A 22,807-nucleotide genomic window follows, 5' to 3' on the forward strand; every position below is an offset into this window, starting at 1 on the left:
ACTTTTGCGAAAGTAGTCACTAGAAAATGCTTTTTCTAAAAATTCTTGTTTAGCTCTAAGCATAGCGGTTCTTTTCCTACTTTCATCCATAGAAACATAAAGAGCTATAATAGATTCATCAAACTTAGGCACAAAAATTTGCATCTTGAGATTTTCCACATCATGAGAAATTCTATCAACACTTCTAGACAAATCATCAATCTTATTCAACTTTTCTTCCATGGTAGTGTTGAAAACTTTTTGCGTATTGATAAATTCTTTAATATTATTATCAAGATCAGAGGTGTTCCTATTATTATTGTAAGATTGATTTCCATAGGAATTAGCATAATTATTAGAGGAATTACTAGGAAAAGGCCTAGGATTAGAATTACCTCTATAAGCATTGTTATTGAAATTATTTCGAGAGATAAAATTCACATCTATGGCATCACTATTTTGCTCAATCAAAGTAGACAAAGGCATATCATTAAAATAAATAGGAGCACTTTTACTAGCAACCAATTTCATAAGGGCATCAACTTTTTCACTCAAAGAAGAGATCTCTTCAACCGAATTAACTTTTTTTACTAGTAGGAGCCCTTTCAGTATGCCACTGTGAATAATTTGCCATGATATTATCAAGCAATTTGGTGGCTTAACCCAAAGTAATTTCCATAAAAGTACCACCCGCGGCGGAATCTAAAAGATTACGAGAAACAAAATTTAACCCCGCATAAATTTTTTGTATGATCATCCAAAGATTTAACCCATGAGTTGGGCAATTCCTTAGCATCATTTTCATCCTTTCCCAAGATTGTGCAACATGCTCATGTTCAAGTTGCTTGAAATTCATGATCTGGGTGGGAAATAATTTTTGCGGGCGAAAAATACTTAGTGATAAAAGCATCTTTGCACTTATTCCAAGAATCGATACTATTGCGAGGCAAAGAAGAGAACCAAATTTTTGCAGAATCACGCAAAGAAAACGGAAATAATTTCATCTTCACCACATCATTGTCCACATCTTTTTTCTTTTGCATATCGCATAATTCCATGAAGGTATTAAGATGGGACGCGACATCCTCATTAGGTGTACCAAAAAATTGATCTTTCATAACAAGATTCAGCAAAGCAGTATTAATATCACAAGACTCCGCACTAGTGGCAGGAGGAGCAATCAGAGTGCCAATAAAATCATTGTTGTTGGTATTTGAGAAATCACATAACTTGGTGTTCTCTTGAGTCATGATGACTACACAACAAGATTGCACTCAAAAACAGATCCGGCAAGAAAACGGCGAACGGAAAAAGAGAGCGAATAAAACGGCAAATTTTGAGAAGTGGGGGAGGGAAAAATGAGAGGCACATGGCAAATAATGTAAATTGCGAGGAGATGAGATTTGTGATTAGGAACCTGGTATATGTTGAAGATCATCCCCGGCAACGGCGCCATCAATTCCTTTTGATGTCGGCTAGGACTACGTCGGTATTTCCCCAAATAGGAAGGGATGATGCAACACAACGACGGTAGGTATTTCCCTCAGTGAAGAAACCAGGGTTATCGAACCAGTAGGAGAACCAAGCAACACAACGTAAACAGCCCCTGCACACAGATAATAAATCCTCGCAACCCACGTGTAAAAGGGGTTGTCAATCCCTTTCGGCTAGCGGCGCCCCAAGATGGGCAAACGGACGTGAGAAAATTGTAGTAGTTTGATAGATCGAACACCAAATGAAATAAATAAGAATAAAACACAGCGAGGTATTTTTATGTTTTTGGTTTAATAGATCTAAAAATAAATGCAAAGGAAAAGTAGATTGCAAAGGCAAATATATGAGAAAGAGACCCGGGGGTCGTAGGTTTCACTAGTGCCTTCTCACGAGAAAAATAGCAAACGGTGGGTAAACAAATTACTGTTGGGAAATTGATAGAACTTCAAATAATCATGAGGATATCCAGGCAATGATCATTATATATGCATCACGTCCAAGATTAGTAGACCGACTCCTGCCTGCCTCTACTACTATTACTCCACACATCGACCACTATCCACACTAGTACGCGTCGGTGCTATACAAATGGTTTTTAACCTCTTTCCGCAACGGCATTCGGAATCGTCGCCTAGTGAGTGATGGCGATAGGGGGGGTCCTTCCCACACGACCCAAAAACCGTCGGGGATATGCCCTCCTGGCACACACGCTCAGCAAAATGAGTTCGTGTGCGACCGACGAGCGCTCTAATACGGAAATACGTACAATAGAGCTAAAAATACAATTATACAGGCGAAATTGTTTCCGGACACAAGTACATCCCACACAATCAGTCCCCGCTAAACGTTTCCGTTCGTATTTACATCCCACACAGTCGCTCCAAGGAAAACATTTCCGTTCATAGGTACATCACACATAATTTTTCCCGTTAAATCATTTGCGTTATTGAATGCATCACACACGGTTCGTAGAAGAAACTGTGTGGCAAAGGTTGTCCATCACACATAGTTTTTATGTGGTAAACGTTTGCGCAAGGTGGCATAACGCAAACAGTTTTCAAGAGAAAGTCGTGTGTGTTTGTTCATTGACCCAACACGGTTTATTCCTAGAAACTGTGTGCATTCCCTGAGGTCATCGCCCACGGTATTTTTTCAATAACCGTTTGCAATAGCAAAACCCAATTAGCAGGCTAATTGCCCTATTATTAATAATCCATTTATTAATCTAATTGACATTCATATTAACCACATAATATATTTCATTTCCATACTAAGGAAGCAGAATTTTATAATTGAAATACATCAGAGTACAACATGATATAGCTTCAGCACTCAGCTACCCCATTACACAACTGCACCAGCACCAAGTTTCACATGCAACATCTAGAACCTTTTGAAATTAGCATCATAGACAGTATATAGACAGATGCATCTCATCTGGAAAACTGCTGAAGCGGAAGGCGAATATTGATCCTTCATTCATGTTGAAGGTCTTTGCAACTTTAGGCCAGTGCTTGTGTATGATTGACTGTCCGTCCTTCGTCCTCTTCAGAAACACTTCAATACTGAACCGTGGGTGTTGTATGAAAACCTTCCTCGCCTCTTAACCATAAATGTGGTTTGAGAGGTAATCATCAGTGAACTGCTTTGGAAAGGCCTGAAAACAATGATGTGAATAAATATCTTCTCTATATTGGAAATGGGGCAAAGGAATAAAAAAAGGCAAGGTATAGTAGTTAGTACCATCTTGTAGTGAACTGATGTCTTCTTCATTGTGCAGACAAAGATCTTGTTGTTTTTTGTCGCTAATTTCTTTATCCTAACAATCTTTCTGAGTTTCTTGACTTGATTGATATTCATGGACAACTCATTTCCCCATATGCAAAAAGGGGTCGAACAGTGGGTCAAAACCTCTGACAGCAGGACCTACATGTGTAACACCAAATTGTTAAAAACCTAAATATTAGAATGGTTCCTGCAATTGCACAATAGTGTGCTATTAGACAACGGACCATGCACGTGCAGTTAACTAAACACCACAACAAATGAACCAAACGTTAACTGAGCACCACATTGCACAATATAACATACTCCTAATAGAAGATCAGACAGTTAACCAAACCAAGCATGCTTAACAACTTGGAAATATAGCAATTGTATTTGTTTCTCATGTATTTAGTACAACCTTCGATTTATTTCTCACATGGTATACAATAACAGAATGCAGCCACAATAATTGAACATCGCATTGCAGAATTGAACCATGCAGTTAAGTAAACACCACAACAAATGAACCAAATGTTAACTGAGCACCACATTGCACAATATAACATACTCCTAATAGAAGATCAGACAGTTAACCAAACCAAGCATGCTTAACAACTTGGAAATATAGCAATTGTATTTGTTTCTCTTGTATTTAGTACAGTCAAATTTGATTTTTTTTTCTCACATGGTATACAATAACAGAATGCAGCCACAACAATTGAACATCGCATTCCGGAATTGAACCAAACAGTTAACTAAACACCACAACAAACAAACCAAACATTAACTGAGCACCACATTGCACAATATAACATACTCCTAATAGAAGACCAGACAGTTATCCAAACCAAGCATGCTTAACAACTTGGAAATATAGCAATTGTATTTGTTTCTCATGTATTTAGTACAGCCAAATTCAATTTATTTCTCACATGGTATACAATAACAGAATGCACCCACAACAATTGCACATTACATTGCAGAATTGAACCAAACAGTTAACTAAACACCACATCAAATGAAGCAAATGTTAACTGAGCACCACATTGCACAATATAACATACTCCTAATAGAAGATCGGACAGTTAACCAAACCAAGCATGCTTGACAACTTGGAAAATTGCACGCTGAAGAATTGAACATCACATTTGCAGAATTGAACCAAACAGTTAACTGAACACCACATTGCATGACATATAGAACATATACTCTAGAGCAGAAAATTGCATGGTAAAAGTAGATAGCACAATTCACTAGAATTTGTTAAGGAAATGCAGTAGCTAGCAAACTGAACATGGGTCCTTATACTGAGCTAATAAGACAAGCTACTCCTCATTGTCGGAGATATCAATGACGATTGGCTCCTTGGACATGGAAGAGGGCGAGGCCTCCGCTTTGTGGGTGCCCTCATTGTAGTGGTGAGTTGCCTGAGCCGCTCCGGGCACCAACATGCTGGCTCTCGAGATGAGGTAAGCACGTGCACGCTGAGAAAATACCTCGTAGTCTTCGTCGAAGGCACCGACGGTGGCCTCGAGAAAATGCAACGAACTGTCGTTTAAAGTAGCCAACCGCGTCACAACGTCGGTGCGCGAGGCATCAACGGTGGCCTCGACGGCGAGGAGCTCCTCCAAGATCTGGGGGTCGGCACGAATGGCAGCCATCGCGACCTCATCCGCGCGTGCGGCCGCGATTTGCTTCTCGGCTGCCAAATGCTCCTTGAGATCCTGGCTATACTGCATGCACCATGGCTTAGGGCGGTGCTTATTTGGTGGAGGGGTCGGTGATGTGGGTGGAAGAGGTCTCGCGCTCACGCCGGCGATCGGGGCATGTGGGATGTGGAAGGAGGAGGAGGATGGGGGTCGGGTGCGGATTACCTGCCTAGATAGGCGAGGCTGAGAAGCATGAAAGAGGGTCGCCGGCGAGGAGGCGGCGCTGCAAGCAAGGAGTGAAGGTTTCAACTTGGAAAGGAAGGAGGAAACAGGGGAAATGTGGCTTTTGGTAAGGGGGAGGGGCAGGGAGGTAGATATTTCCGCGGAAGCCAAAAATTTGGAATCGCTTCAGCGAAAAAATTGGCGCACAAAGTGTCATCAGACACGGTCCCTTATTCAGAGCGGGATGTGGACTGTAGCCGTCGCACCTTCTCGCGTAAGCCGTATGCGTACTATAATCTGATGGTGCTCCAAGATATTTTGTGATGCATCTCACACGGTTGGTGATAATAAACTGTGTGGGATCTACTTGATTTTTCGTCTTGATTTGTATTACATAATGGGGTCACAGTGGCAATGGACGGTGCTTGAATTTCTAGACCTTTTATCTGCAGTGAACATGCAACTATATGTGTGTCATAAAAATATGGAATTATTCTGGGTTTGTTTGGAAATTTTATACATTAAATTGGTTTTCTAGCCATTTCAGGTGCATAATTCAAAATTAAAGCACATGCACATGGTCTGGTGCACCAACATGGGTTGTAAAATCATATATGTGTCCATGGGTTTATGCTTATGTCCCATGCAAGAAATGGGAATGAATTTCGAACACCACGGCACCGTGGCTCTCCGTCAAATGTTGAGGTACTTGCTTTTGTAATTCTAGTAAATCCAAAACCCGTCTGAAATTCATGAACCTTGGCATGCTATCATGGAATGGCATCAACATGCTGGGGTAAAAAATATTGTACCATTTGGGGCAGGTTGTGGTATAAGCTTCTCACAAACCAGAGCTTCTCACAAGAAAGCCTCATAGTTCTGTTAGGGAAACGTGTCACCTTTGTGGACAAAACGATATTCGTCACCTCTTCTTGTTTTTCCTAGTGTCAACGTAGAACAACAGGAGTGTGTTGTTAAATTTTGGATTTTTTCAGGGATCGTTTGGACATTTTTATACGTTAATTGAGTTTTCTGGGCATTTATGTGCATAATTCAAAATTGAACTACATGCACGTGCTCCGTCCATAAAAACGGGTTGCAAAATCAAATGTTTGTCCTTGGTTGCAAGATTAGGTCACATGCAAGAAATGAGAACGAATGTCAAACTCCTTGACACTGTCGCTCGGCCGCTAACACTGAGATAAATGGTTTTAAAATTCTAGCAAATCGAAAACTCGTCTGGAATTCATGAAACTTGACATGATATGATGGAACGGCAGAGACATGTCGTGGTAAAAACATCGTCCCATTTGGGGCAGGTGTGGGTATAAGCTTCTCGCAAACCAGAGCTTCTCTCACAACAAGCCTGGTGGTTTCGGTAGGGTACGTGCCACCTTGGGGGACGAAACGATATCTGTTGCCTCTTATTGCTTTCAAAAAATTTTCATGTCAACATAGAGCAACAGGAGTGTCATGTTAAATTTTGGATTTTTTCGGGGATCATTTGGACATTTTTATACGTTAATTGAGTTTTCTAGGCATTTATGTGCATAATTCAAGATTGAACTACATGCACGTGCTCTGTCCATAAAAACGGGTTGCAAAATCAAATGTTTGTCCTTGGTTGCATGCTTAGGTCCCATGCAAGAAATGGGAACAAATGTCAAACACCCTGCCACGGTCACTCGGCTGCAAACATTGAGATGCCTGGTTTTTAAATTCTAGTAAATCCAAAGCTCGTCTGAAATTCATGAAACTTGGCATGCTATCATGGAGCGGCATCAACATGTCATGGTAAATTTTTGGTCCCATTTGGGCAGGTTTGGGGATATGCTTCTCACAAACCAGAGCTTCTCACAACAAGCCTGATGGTTTCGGTAGGGAACGTCCCACCTTTGGGGACGAAACGATATCCATTGCCTCTTATTGCTTTCAAAAAATTTCTCGTGTCAACATAGAACAACAGGAGTGTTGTGTCAATTTTTGGGATTTCTCGGGGTTCGTTTGGACATTTTTATGCATTAATTGAATTTTTAATGCATTTATGTGCATAATTCAAATTTGAACTACATGCACATTCTCTAATGCATATAAATTGGTTGAAAATTCAAATCCGTGTCCTTGGGTGCATGCTTAGGTCCCATGCAAGAAATGGGAATGAATGTCAAACACCCTGCCACGGTCACTCGGCAGCAAACATTGAGATACCTGGTTTTTAAATTCTAGTAAATCCAAAGCTCGTCTGAAATTCATGAAACTTGGCATGCTATCATGGAGCGGCATCAACATGCCGTGGTAATTTTTTTGTCCCATTTGGGGCAGGATTGGGGATATGCTTCTCACAAACCAGAGCTTCTCACAACAAGCCTGGTGGTTTCGGTAGGGAACGTCCCACTTTTGGGGACGAAACGATGTCCATTGCCTCTTATTGCTTCCAGAATTTTTCTCGTGTCAGAATAGAACAACAGGAGTGTTGTGTCAATTTTTGGGATTTTTCGGGGTTCGTTTGGACGTTTTTATGCATTAATTGAGTTTTCAATGCATTTATGTGCATAATTAAAATTTGAACTACATGCACATGCTCTAATGCATATAAATTGGTTGAAAAATAAAATATGTGTCCTTGGGTGCATGCTTAGGTCCCATGCAAGAAATGGGAATGAATTTCAAACACCAGGGCATCGTTGATTGCCGACAAAATGTTGAGATACTTTGTTTTTAAATTCTAGTAAATCCAAAACTCATCTGAAATTCATAAAAGTTGGCATGCTATCATGGAATGGCACCCAACATGCTGTTGTATTTTTCGTGTCCATTTTGAGAGAAGGCACACTCGAATAACAACCAACAAATGCATTTTGAAAAAAATAGTTGCCACTTTAATATCTCAAACGTTTGTATAATTCAAATCGTGTGCGTTCTATTAACAATTCACGTGATTCCACGTGTCTTCGTTTTAATGGCTATAGGAGGTGCCGTGCGTACAACTGCTTGACCTTGACTGAACGGGAGGCGTGCAAGCGGAGTCCGGTGCGCAGGCTGACCGAGTGGCGTGCAAGCTGTCCTCCAATGCGCAGGCTCACTCGGAAGCGTGGGAGCTGTATGCTGCGCGGGCTCACTGGGAAGCGAGCCCTTTGACTTCTATGGCCACCCGCCTTCCTCTCCATTAATGGCGCCCGAGCCGCTGTTTAATACGGGCGGCCTTACTATTCACCTCCCATTCCCCTCCCTCCTGCAGACCTCCACCAACGCCATGGCGCAGAATGATCATCTGCCACTAGTCTTCAAGTTTGGCAAAGTCGACTCCGAGCCGGAGGAGATAGAAAATAAGGAGGAATGGGGCCTCATGGACATGGCCCAGAACAAGCTGGCTGCGGCGGTTGCTGCCCCTGCTCCCATCCCAGCTCTCATCCCCGCGCCCGCGCCAGCGACCATCCCCGTAGCATTCACGGGCTGGTCGCCGAGCACTATCGCAGAGCTCGAAGCCGTGGGCATCAACGAGGTCTCCACGGACCCGCGCAAGCTCGTCTACATGACAACGCCAGCGCCCGTGCCCGTGCGCGCCCCTCCACCCACCATGGCGCCGGCCCCCGTGCGTTTGGCTGCACCCGCCGCGCCCGTGCCCCTACCCGTGCGCGCCCCTCCACCCACCATGGCACCGGTCCCTGTGCGTTTGGCTGCACCCGCCGCGCCCGTGCCCGTGCGCGCGCCCCCTCAATGGCATGGGATGCTGCGGTCAACCACTACCTCTCAGCGTCCCAAGTTGCCGTCCTCCCGCGCCTCGCCCGTCGATCCCGCGATGACATGATGTTTGATTTACAAGTGAAGAACATTTTGTGCTGCTTGAAGACTTCAACAACGACATCCCGGAGGACGACAACGACAACGACGGCGCGGCACGCCGCCTCCGCCGCCGCCGAAAATAGTTTTTTGGGGTTTAATACTATATCTCGAATTCTCGATCATATGAATATAAATTCGTAGTGTGACTGAATGCAAGATATGGTTTGAGCAAACTTACGTTTTTCTCTCTAATGTACAGACTTATCAAATGATTTTCTAAAAAACGTCAATGGTTTTTAAATATAAAACACTCATTTTTTAGTTAGAACACCCGTATGCAAACCGACAGCTTCCCAGGAAGCCAAGGGAAAATGTGCCGAGCAGAATTTGTGGAGCTCTTGATCGCAAACTTTTTAGGTAGAACACCCGTATGCAAACCGACAGCTTCCCCAGGAAGCCAAGAGAAAATGGGCAGAGCAGGATTTCTGCAGCTCTTGATCGCAAACGTTTTAGATAGAACACCCGTATGCAAAGTGAGAGCTATGGTCTTCCCCCTTAAGTCGAGGGAAAATTCCCAGCGCATGATTTGTGCATCCCTTCAACGCAAACGGTTGTTTTGGATGACCCGTGTGCAACCACGTACAAACAATTTGGTAAGATTTGCATCTATCATATTGGGTATGTTTCCATTTGTCAAACTGGAAAGATTGACTTTTGTTGATCTAGTAACATTGCCATTTGTCAATCCTTGTAACAGTGCGATTTGTCAAAATATGCAGCTAAAAATCACTAGCACTATCTAATTTTTGCAACTAAAATCACTAGCACTATATAATTTTTATGCATTAACTGAGTTTTCAATGCATTTATGTGCATAATTCAAATTTGAACTACATGCACATGCTCTAGTGCATATAAATTTGTTCAAAATCAAATATTTGTCCTTGGGTGCATGCTTAGGTACAATGCAAGAAATGGGAATGAATTTCAAACACTAGGGCACCGTTGATTTGACAGCAGGCGGCGCAGTTCCCGATATGGCTTTAATGCAGACGAGGGAGATGGTAGCGGTTCCCGAAATGTTGAATGGCTAATGATGCATCCTCCTTCAATTAGCATCGTGTGAATGCATGAGGTAAGTAATGGGAGGAGGACCGGGAAAATAGGCAGCACGATGTGAATGCAACACAGTTTGCACTCATATAAAGGCGCCCCTCCATTCCAATGCATCTACCACATCGTACGCACCTAAGCATTTGTCTAAGCACCTACACTAATAAGGCAAAAGTGCTCACTCCAGACCCATGGCGGCGATGCGCGCGAGTGGCCAGTGGCTGTGCCAGGATGGTCCACGACACCGGCCTGCGGCATGGCACAGAGGATTGTCTCCACATGGTGTTGGCGACCGGCTGGTGGATGGCCGCCATCGACGCCAGCTACGACTCTCAGTTGGACCAGATGATCGTTGCCACCACCAACAAGTTCACCGTCGTCAAGAAGCTCGCAGACGACATCGCTGTACTCCTGCAGCCTGCGCGCCCGCGCTCCTCATTGCCTGCCACCCTAATCGGCCTCCATGGTCGGAACCTCTTTCAAGCACTGGTGGCCCTGCGACTGCCCGCAGATGCCACGAAGAATGTCCAGCTGGAGGTCCCGCTCGCCGCGCGGCACCTCGCCCTGCAAGAATTTGTCGACCTACACATCCACGTGTACAAGCACATCGTGTACATAGGTATCTACAAGGCCAGTGAGGACGCTACGACGTTGGCCTTCTTCAACCGGCTGGAAGCCTTGGATGCCTTTGCTGAGAAGCACCTTTACCTCGCCACAAAAGCCGCCGCTCCTTAGCTTCCGGTCGGTGGCCCGGCGCACTGAGTTGAGGAGGAGGAGGTCGTACGTTGATGGATGCATCTTTCTTCTTGCCTCCTGTAACCACCACTACGATCGCATCATCGTCGCCTTAATTCTTATTGTGCTATTGCATTCTCGTTCCAGTCAATACAGACATGTGCGATCCCTTTGCTTAATTATATGCATGATTGTAAATAGTACTCCATCCATCAATTTATAAGTTGTGCTACCAGTGTTTGGGGCCGGTGCATGATCACGCACGTTCGTGTGCACGCGGTTGCGCCGGGCGGGGGACGTGGCATTGACCATTGCGCGGCAATAGTCGGTCATCCGGGTGCCCAATAAAGGATGCAAAGAGGGATCCTACAGCAGCAAGGACCAACTTCCCTACCGATAGCTCATCTAACAGAACTCCCAAGTTATCTGTGCTGAGGCTGGAGTAGTCATGAGATGGGTGACCGGATGGGAAGTGTAATCGATATTGATGTCGCTTGAAGCTACGTCGGTATTTTCCCAACAAGGAAGGGATGATGCAGCACAGCGGCGGTAGGTATTTCCCTCAGATATGAAACCAAGGTTATCGAACCAGTAGAAGAACCAAGAAACACAACGTAAACAACCCCTGCACACAAATAACAACACCTCACAACCCGACGTGTTAAAGGGGTTGTCAATCCCTTTCGGTTAACGGCGCCAGAAATGGCGTGCGGACGGGAGAAAGTTGTAACAGATTGAATAAATAGATCGCAAATAAAATAAAGTGCAGGAAAGTATTTTTGTATTTTTGATTTAATAGATCTGAAAATAAATGCAAGGAAAAAGTAGATCGTAAAGGCAAATATGAGAAAGAAGACCCGGGGGCCGTAGATTTCACTAGTGGCTTCTCTCGAGAAAAATAGCTAACGGTGGGTAAACAAATTACTATTGGGCAATTGATAGAACTTCAAAAAATTATGACGATATCCAGGCAATGATCATTATATAGGCATCGCGTCCAAAATTAGTAGACCGACTCCTGCCTGCATCTACTACTATTACTCCACACATCGACCGCTATCCAGCATGCATATAGTGTATTAAGTTCATGGAGAAATGGAGTAATGCAATAAGAATGATGACATGATGTAGACAATATCTATCTATGTAGAGATAGACCCCATCGTTTTATCCTTAGTAGCAACGATACATACGTGTCAGTTCCCTTTCTGTCACTGGGATCAAGCACCGTAAGATCGAACCCACTACAAAGCACCTCTTCCCATTGCAAGATAAATAGATCGAGTTGGCCAAACAAAACCAAAATATCGGAGAAGAAATACGAGGCTATAAGTAATCATGCATATAAGAGATCAAAGAAACTCAAATAACTTTCATGGATATAAAAAGATATAACTGATCATAAACTCGAAGTTCATCAGATCCCAACAAACACACCGCAAAAGAGTTACGTCATATGGATCTCCAAGAGATCATTGTATTGAGAATTCAACGAGAGAGAGGAAGCCATCTAGCTACTAACTACGGACCCCGAAGGTCTACAAAGAACTACTCACGCATCATCGGAGAGGCACCAATGGAGGTGGTGAACCCCATTCGAGATGGTGTCTAGATTGGATCTGGTGGTTCTAGACTCTACGGTGGCTGGATCAATATTTCGTCGACTCCACTAGGGTTTCTGGAATATTGGGGTATTTATAGAGCAAAGAGGCGGTCCGGGGGGCACCCGAGGTGGGCACAACCCATCAGGGCGCGTCTGGGCCTCCTGGCACGCCTGGGCCTCCTGGCACGCCCTGGTGGGTTGTGCCTCCCTCGGGGCACCCCCAGGCACAGGCAGGGCCCATTGTGTTCCTTCTGGCCCATAAAAATTCTCCGTCAAGATTCGTGGCATTTGGACTCCGTCTGATATTGATTTCCTGCGATGTAAAAAACATGCAGAAAACAGCAACTGGCACTCGGCACTATGTCAATAGGTTAGTACCAAAAAATGATATAAAATTACTATAAAATGATTATAAAACATCCAAGATTGACAATATAACAGCATGGAACAATCAAAATTATAGATACGTTGGAGACGTATCAGCATTCCCGAGCTTAACTCCTACTCGTCCTTGAGTAGGTAAGTGATAAAAAACCGAAATTTTGATGTGGAATGCTGCCTAACATGTCATATCATATTCTTTTCTTTATGCATGGACATTTAGACTTTTATGTTATTCAAAGCAATAGTCTAGTTTTGACATAATAATTTAGATACTCAAGCATATCAACAAGCAACCATGTCTTTCAAAATAAGTTATCCCTAGACCATCATGCTCAACCATTGATCCATTCATGAAACACACTCGCATATTAGCTACACATGATACTCAAGTATGATCATATTGCCTCCTAGTTGGTGCTTTTATAAGAGAAGATGGAGACTCAAATTCAAAAATAAAAATTGCATAAAGTAAAAGAAGGGCCCTTCACAGAGGGAAATAGGGACTTGTAGAGGTGCCAGAGCTCAAAGCGAAAAATTAGAGATAAAAACATTTTGGGAGGTGTATCCATCCCACCAACGAAAACGACTTAGAGTTCCCAACACTTTCCACGCTAGATATGCCATAGGCGGTTCCCAAACAGAAAATAAAGTTTATTCCTTTTTCCACCATACTTTCACTTTCCATGGCTAGCCGTATCCACGGTTGCCATCGATACCAACACTTCTCAAGGAATTTATCATTTGACAACATAAAGTAAATTCGTTTTTGCATTTCGGGACTGGGCATCCCTAAAACCTTTGCCTTACTCTCGTGCAATTACATGTGAATAAACACTCATCGTGAGAATAACCCATCGAGCATGGAAGATATTAGCCACTTGTCACTGCTCCGCGAGCGAAACAAACACACAAAAGAGAAGTTTATTTGAAAAAAATTAGAGATGGCACATGCAAATTTGCTTAAACTGGTAAAAGAATACCTTATATAGGTAGATATAGTGGTCTCATTTGGTAAAATTGGTTTAAAGAATTTTGGATGCACAAGTAGAGATCATACTTGGTGCAAAATGAGGTCTAGCAAAAGATTGAGAAGCGACCAACCAAGAAACGAATAATCTCATAAGCAAGCATTAAGCATAATTAACACCGAATAATGCACCATAAATAGGATATAATTTCATTGCATGACTATTGAATTTCGTGCTTGCATAGGGAATCACAAACCTTAACACCAATATTCTTACTAAAGCATAATTACTCATTGAGGGAGTCCTGGACTAAGGGGTCCTCGGGCGTTCGGCCTGCTAGTCATGGGCCGGACTGATGGGCTGTGAAGATACGAAGGCTGAAGAATGCCCCGTGTCCGGATAGGACTCTCTTTGGCGTGGAAGGCAAGCTTGGCGATCGACCATGTAGATTCCTTTCTATGTAACCGACCTTGTGTAACCCTAGATCTCTCCGGTGACTATATAAACCGGAGAGCCTAGTCCGGAGGGGGAGATATTCATTACCATAATCATACAGGCTAGACTTCTAGGGTTTTAGCCATTACGATCTTGTGGTAGATCAACTCTTGTAATACTCATATTCATCAAGATCAATCAAGCCGGAAGTAGGGTATTACCTCCATAGAGAGGGCCCGAACCTGGGTAAACATCGTGTCCCCTGTCTCCTGTTACCATCGACCTTAGACGCACAGTTCGGGACCCCCTACCCGAGATCCGCCGGTTTTGACACCAACATTGGTGCTTTCATTGAGAGTTACACTGTGACGTCGACGACAGGGTCGATGACTCGCCTTGTCCTTAAAGACAATATCACCTCCGGAGGAGCACTGGCCCTGGGCCAAACCCTCCGGCTGGCCGGCTTTACCATGACCGCCCGTTCGGCCGTTGAGCCGACGATGACCTCTCGGGCCATCGAAAATCCCCTTCGTATCAACTCTGAACACTCCAAGAAGATGGACCCGGCAGAGTTTTCGTCTTTAAACGAGCTCCTAGATCGCATCGCCGGCTTGGGAATCGCCACAGATTACGGATCGGGCTTAAAACCAATCAAGGAGAAATCAAATCTCCACCGGTCACCCACCAGATAGCGGTAGTCGAGGAGCAGGACGGCGAGTCTTCCTATGTATCGAAGACGGACTATGTTCGGATCGCCGACCCGGAAGAGCTGGGTATCACAATCATTTAACTCAGCTGGGAGTTAATCTTCCAGTTGATAGTGTTATTGACGGAGTTCTTCAATCACTGCCACCAAGCTACAAAGGCTTCGTGACGAACTATAATATGCAAGGGATGGACAAGACAATTCCCGAGCTCTTCGCAATGCTCAAGGCTGCGGAGGTAGAAATCAAGAAGGAGCATCAAGTGTTGGTGGTTAACAAGACCACTAGCTTCAACAAAAAGGGCAAGGGAAAGAAGGGGAACTTCAAGAAGAATGGCAAGTAAGTTGCCACTCCCGGGAAGAAGCCCAAAGTTGTACCTAAGCCTGAAACTGGGTGCTTCTACTACAAAGGGACTGGTCAATGGAAGCGGAACTGCACCAAGTATTTGGCAGATAAGAAGGATGGCAAAGTGAACAAAGGTATATTTGATATACATGTTATTGATGTGTACCTTACTAATGCTCGTAGTAGCGCCTGGGTATTTGATATTGGTTCGGTTTCTCATATTTGTAACTCGAAACAGGGGCTACGAATTAAATGAAGATTGGCTAAGGACAAGGTGACGATGCGCGTCGGAAATGGTTCCAAGGTCGATGTGATCGCCGTCAGCATGCTACCTCTACATCTACCTTCGGTATTAGTTTTAGATCTGAATAATTGTTATTTGGTGCCAGCATTGAGCATGAACATTACATCTGAATCTTGTTTATTGCGAGACAGTTATTCATTTAAGTCAGAGAATAATGGTTGCTCTATTTATATGAATAATATCTTTTATGGTCATGCACCCTTGAAGAATGCTCTATTTCTGTTGAATCTCGATTGTGGTGATACGCATATTCATAATATTGATGCCAAAAGATGCAAAGTTGATAATGATAGTGCAACATATTTGTGGCACTGCCGTTTAGGTCATATTGGTGTAAAGCGCATGAAGAAACTCCATGCAGATGGACTTTTGGAATCACTTGATTATGAATCATTTGATACTTGCGAACCATGCCTCATGGGCAAGATGACTAAAATTCCATTCTCCGGAAGAATGGAGTGAGCCAATGACTTATTGGAAATAATACATACTGATGTATGTCGTCTGATGAGTGTTGAGGCACGCGGCGGGTATCATTATTTTCTGACCTTCACAGATGATTTGAGCAGATATGGGTATATCTACTTGATGAAACACTAGTCTGGAACATTTCAAAAGTTCAAAGAATTTCAGAGTGAAGTGGAGAATCATTGTAATAAGAAAATAAAGTTTCTACGATCTGATCATGGAGGTGAATATTGAGTTACGAGTTTGGCCTTCATTTAAAACAATGTGGAATAGTTTCACAACTCACGCCACCTGGAACACCACAGCGTAATGGTGTGTCTGAAAGTCGTAAACGTACTTTATTAGATATGATGAGATCTATGATGTCTCTTACCAATTTACCACTATCGTTTTGGGGTTATGCATTAGAGACAACTGCATTCATGTTAAATAGGGCACTGTCTAAATCCGTTGAGACGACACCGTATGAACTGTGGTTTGGCAAGAAACCTAAGCTGTCGTTTCTTAAAGTTTGGGGTTGTGACACTTATGTCAAAAGGCTTCAGCCTGATAAGCTCGAACCCAAATCGGAGAAGTGTGTCTTCATAGGATACCCTAAAAAAACAATTGGGTACACCTTCTACCACAGATCCGATGGCAGGATCTTTGTTGCCAAGAATGGAACCTTTCTAGAGAAGGAGTTTCACTCAGAAGAAGTGAATGGGAGGAAAGTAGAACTTGATGAGGTAATTGTACCTTCTCTCGAATTGGAAAGTAGCTCATCACAGAAATTCGTTCCCGTGATGCCTACACCAACTAGAGAGGAAGCTAATGATGATGATCATGAAACTTCAATCAAGTTACTACCGAACCTCGTAGGTCAACCAGAGCATGATTCGCACCAGAGTGGTACGGTAATCCTGTCCTGGAAGTCATGTTACTAGACCATGGAGAACCTACGAACTATGAAGAAGCTATGATGAGCCCAAATTCTGATAAATGGATTGATGCCATGAAATCTGAGATAGGGTCCATGTATGAGAACAAAGTGGGGACTTTGGTGGATTTGCCCGATGATCGGCAAGCCATAAAGAATGAATGGATCTCCAAGAAGAAGACTGACGCTGATGGTAATGTTACTGTCTACAAAGCTCGACTTGTCGGAAAAGGTTTTCGACAAGTTCAAGGGGTTGACTATGATGAGACTTTCTCATGTGTAGCGATGCTTAAGTCTGTCCGAATATTGTTACAATTGCCACATTTTATGATTATGAAATCTAGCAAATGGACGTCAAAACTGCATTCCTTAATGGATTTCTTAAAGAAGAGTTGTATATGATGCAACTAGAAGGTTTTTTCGATCCTAAAGGTGCTAACGAAGTGTGCAACCTCCAGTGGTCCATCGATGGACTGGTGCAAGCATCTCGGAGTTGGAATATACGCTTTGATGAGGTGATCAAAGCATATGGTTTTATACAAACTTTCGTAGAAGCCTGTATTTACAAGAAAGTGAGTGGGAGTTCTGTAGCATTTCAAATATTATATGTGGATGACATATTGTTGATTGGAAATGATGTAGAATTTCTGGATAGTATAAAAGGATACTTGAATAAAAGTTTTTCAATGAAAGACCTTGGTGAAGCTGGTTATATATTGGGCATCAAGATCTATAGAGATAGATCAAGACGCTTAATAGGACTTTCAGAAAGCACATACCTTGATAAAGTTTTTAAGAAGTTCAAAATGGATCAATCAAAGAAAGGGTTCTTGCCTGTGTTGCAAGGTGTGAAGTTGAGTCAGACTCAATGCCCGACCACTGCAGAAGATAGAGAGAAAATGAAAGTCAATCCCTATGCCTCAGCTGTAGGTTCTATCATGTATGCTATGCTGTGTACCAGACCTGATGTGTGCCTTGCTATAAGTTTAGCAGGGAGGTACCAAAGTAATCCAGGAGTGGATCACTCGACAGCGGTCAAGAACATCTTGAAATACCTAAAAAGGACTAAGGATATGTTTCTCGTTTATGGAAGTGACAAAGAGCTCGTCGTAAATGGTTACGTTGATGCTAGCTTTGACACTGAACCGGATGACTCTAAGTCACAAACTGGATATGTATTTATATTGAATGGTGGAGCTGTCAGTTGGTGCAGTTCCAAACAGAGCGTCGTGGCGGGATCTACGTGTGAAGCGGAGTACATAGCTGCTTCGGAAGCAGCAAATGAAGGAGTCTGGATGAAGGAGTTAATATCCGATCTAGGTGTAATACCTAGTGCATCGGGTCCAATGAAAATATTTTGTGATAATACTGGAGCAATTGCCTTAGCGAAGAAATCCAGATTTCACAAAAGAACCAAACACATCAAGAGACGCTTCAACTCCATCCGTGATCAAGTCAAGGAGGGATACATAGAGATTTGCAAAATACATATGGATTTGAATGTAGCAAACCCGTAGACTAAGCCTCTTCCACGAGCAAAACATGATCAGCACCAAGACTCCATGGGTGTTGGGGATATGACTATTGGGTATGACCCGCCCAGGAGGGGCCGGGTTATCCCAATGGCAGTTCATCAAGACGAAGCCCATGAAGATGTTGAAGATGGTGGTTCATGAAGCAGACTTGTTAAAAGGGCCCAAAGCCCAGGGGCGGCTTAAAGCCCATAAGTGTAAACCGCCATATATGTATAATTTATCTTGTAAGGCAAGTATAATCAGTGACCAGGCCGGACACGTTTATGAGCCGGCCGGGACTCTGTAAGCCGCAGGGCGTCAACCTATGTATATAAAGGGATGACCCAGCGGCAGTTTAGGGCAAGAGACAATAGATCGAAAGCTAGGTCAAGCGTAATCGCTCCCTGGTAATCGAGACAAAAGCAATACCACCTCAAATTGGATTAGGCCTTTACCTTCACCGCAAGGGGCCGAACCAATATAAACTTCTGTGTCCTTTGTCCCAGTTAACCCCTTTAAGCTAACCACATTGTGATGGCTCCACGACTAAGTCCTCACACTAGGACATCTGCCGTGACAATTTCACGATAGTTGGCGCCCACTGTGGGGCCATCGCATGGCGGTTTTGAGTTCTTGAAGGGCAATTTCGAAGGTATCAAGGGGTACGTTGTGGGCCGGATGGCCAAGAGTCGTCGCGGCAAGCTCTACATCAACGATGCAGGCTGGGGCCCCGATGCCGGCTCAATCGAGTACGGGTACCGGGTCCCCTTCGGCGGAATCCACGTCTTCATCGGCAAGATCGGCGAACCGGGCCCTGAGCCGGACATCTGCACCGACATCATCGACACGGCTCAGCGTGCATGACCCGCCCGAGTTCAATCCGCTGTGAAGCGCGTCTTTGTGGGATTCATCCATGGGGCAGAATTTGAGGAAGGATCCGTGTCTGGCGGTGAGATGGCCATCTACTCCGATGGTGAATCGTCCACAGGCGAGACTAATTCAATGTATCAGCTGTAAGATGGCCGGCTTGGGGGCTATTCCGATGGCGACAGTATTCTGGACCCCTATGAGCCGCCGAATAGGGTCGGAATTTTCCTGGCCGGTACACAGCAAGCGCAAAACTCTACAACTGCAGCGGTGATGATTTCCGGGTCAGCAGCGGCGACGGCAGCCGGGGCAGGAGGCCCTGTGCACCCGCCTGCTCAGGTCCTGACCGACTTACTGGAGAGTCTGACGACATTGTTAGCAGCGAACGTTAACCTGGCGAATCAAGATCAGCACAACACAGAGGTTGCAAAATTGCGTGACGAGATAGCACAAGCCAAGGAGGATCTGGCGGCCGAAGACGCCAGGATGACTGCGGAGCGAGCTGTGTTTGGATGCTCGAGCGCAGCGGATTCAAGCGGATTCTTACCGGCTCGCAGTGGATAAGAACGCTTCAAACGAGATTTTAAGGAGGAAGCACCGGGGTCGTCTACCCCCGGTTTATGATCCGCGGAACCTTTTTCATATGCCTAGGGCGGGGACCAGTAACCCGCCAGAGGTAAATCGGGTGGTGACCATGCCTAGGACTAGAGCGCCGGTTCAACCTCTCACGACAGACCCGCCTCGTCTGAATAATACCCCGCCACGATATGTGCCAACACCACCTGGTCATTATTCTAACCCGTTGGATAACATGATCGTTGCGGCGACACGGTTGGTGACTCTCCAAGTGGAAGGCGAGTCTCTAGCTGCGGTTGAAATGCGGAAGGCAAGAGAGCTTCTGCAGACAGCGCTGGTACAGCAGGAGGCATATTCTTACAGTCGTGAGAGGGTTCACTCGACCCCTCGCCCAAGCCGGAGTTATAGTAGACACATGGACTCACCGGCCGTTTCAAGCAGTGACAGGCACCGTAACCAGCCGCATGGGCATAACCCGGCGCGTGATTGTGCGTGGGATTTGGTGGACCAGGACAGAGCACGTCGAGAAGTTGAACTAACGGCTCCGTAGGTGACTCATCAGCATCTTCCGGCTTATCCGACGACTTCGGTGGAGGTAGGCGTAACCTCTAGAAGCATGGGTGTACCATGTTAGTGCCAGCTTTGCGTAATGAGCGTCTGCCCAAGGATTTCAAAGGACCTCGTAAGGTGCCTAATTACACGGCCGACTTACCCCCTAAGGCGTGGATTGAGAGTTATGAGATGGCCATGGAGCTGCTGGAGGTTAGCGATGCTACATGTGCCAAATACTTCACCATGATGCTGGATGGAACGGCCCGTACTTGGTTAAAAGGGTTGCCTGCCAACTCCATTGGGTCATGGGCCGAGTTAAAGGCCCGGTTTATCCAGAATTTTAAGGATACGTGCAAGCAGCCCATGTCGATTGTGGATTTGGATGCCTGCGCCCAAGAAGAGGGCGAGTCAACGACCCATTGGGTGCGCGGGGTCAAAGCCATCCTGCACTCATCAGATAACATCAATGCCGGTTCAGCAGTGCTCATGTTAGAGAAGAATTGCCGTTTTTGCCTCTTAAACAAACGCTAGGGCGGCACAAGAGCCCCTACAATGATATGGGGCAACTGATGGCGGCTCTGATTAAATATGCTGACTCTGATAGTACCAAGGACCCCGAGTCTAATGATGAAAAGACGGGAAAGGGAAAGAAGAGTGGCAACACCAAGGGCCAGCATCATAACCCGGCGAGTCAGGGGCAATGGTAAGCGCAAGGCCGATAACAGCTTAGATTTTGTGGCCAATACCAATACGCAGAATAATGGTCAGCGTCGTAAGGGGAAGCCACCTCCTCGGGCAGGAGGGTCAGGTCTCAATCTTGAGCAGATGTTGAATCAACCCTGCCCAAAGCACGGTTCGCGGGAAAGGCCATCCAATCACCTTTGGAAAGACTACCAAATTATGAAAGAGTTCAAAAATTCAAATTTGTTCCAGGACAATCATGGGCCGGGCCGTGGCTCAGGTTCCGGCTCTCATGGTCCGAGTTACGGTGGTGGCGGTTCTAATTCCGGTTTCCAGGGTCACCCAGGCAATCAAGGCAATCAGAGTGGTTATCATCAACAGTCTGGTCAGGGAAATCAGCAACAGCAATCTGGGTATCAGAGTAACCCGAAGTAGTTGAATGGTGGGCAGTACCACGTCTTCACCACGAGTTTATGCAAGCGGGATTAGAAGCTCCGTAAAAGGGCAGTGAACGCCGTTGAGCCGACAGTTCCCTATTACTTGCGATGGTCTGAGAAGCCCATTGTGTGGAGTCATGAGGATCACCCGCCCCGGGTTGATAATCCAGGTCAATTGGCTTTGGTGGTGGCACCTCAGGTTGGAGGGTACAAGTTCACCAAGGTACTCATGGATGGAGGCAGTAGTATTAATATCCTTTATTATGAAACTTTCCGTCGCATGGGATTGACTGATAAAAATCTTAAGCCGTCGAACACTGTTTTTCACGGTGTGATGCCTGGTAAGTCAGCATACCCGGTGGGTAAAATAGCTCTGGAAGTGGCTTTTGGGGATGAGTATGATTCCAGATCTGAGACGTTGACTTTTGAAGTGGTTAAGATCAAGAGCCCTTATCACGCCCTGTTTGGACGGCCGGCTTGTGCCAAGTTCATGGCACGACCTTGTTATGTTTATCTGCAGCCTAAAATGCCGGGTCACAAGGGGACTATCACAGTGCATGGAAGCCGGAAGATTGCTTTGGAGTGTGAGGAATGTGACGCTGCGTATGCGGAGTCTGTCTGCGCAACAGAGGAGTTGAAGTTTTATAAAGATAATGTTGATCCGGCAAATATGACATCTTTGAAGAAGCCGACTACGGAGCATGACCCAGTCTTGAAGTTCAAGTCGGTGGATGACACTAAGCTAGTTGATTTTGTCCCTGGCGATTCATCCAAGCAGTTCAGCATCAGTGCTAATTTAGATCCGAAATAGGAAAGCGCGCTCATCAAGTTCATCCATGAGAACCGGGACATCTTTGCATGGAAACCATCTGACAAGCCGGGTGTATCGAGGGAACTCGCTGAGCACACTCTCAATATTGATCCGAAGTTTAAACCGGTCAAGCAATTCCTTCGTCTATTTAATGAAGAGAATCGTAAGGCTATTGGTGGAGAAGTGGCCCGGCTCTTGGCGGCTGGGTTCATTGTTGAAGTTTCCCATCCTGAGTGGTTGGCTAATCTGGTGATGGTGCTTAAGAAGAACGGCACTTGGCGTATGTGTGTGGATTACACGGATTTAAATAAGGCTTGTCCAGCTGATCCTTTTGCTCTCCCTCGTATTGATCAAATTATTGATGCTACGGTGGGTTGTGAGCGTTTGAGCTATTTGGATGCTTATTCTGGTTATCATCAGATCAAGATGGCAGTTAAGGACCAGGAGAAGACAGCTTTCGTTACTCCATTTGGAGCCTTCTGCTACGTATCCATGCCTTT

This window comes from Triticum aestivum, chromosome 1D (assembly GCF_018294505.1).
Source record: "Triticum aestivum cultivar Chinese Spring chromosome 1D, IWGSC CS RefSeq v2.1, whole genome shotgun sequence".
Lineage (NCBI taxonomy): Eukaryota > Viridiplantae > Streptophyta > Magnoliopsida > Poales > Poaceae > Triticum > Triticum aestivum.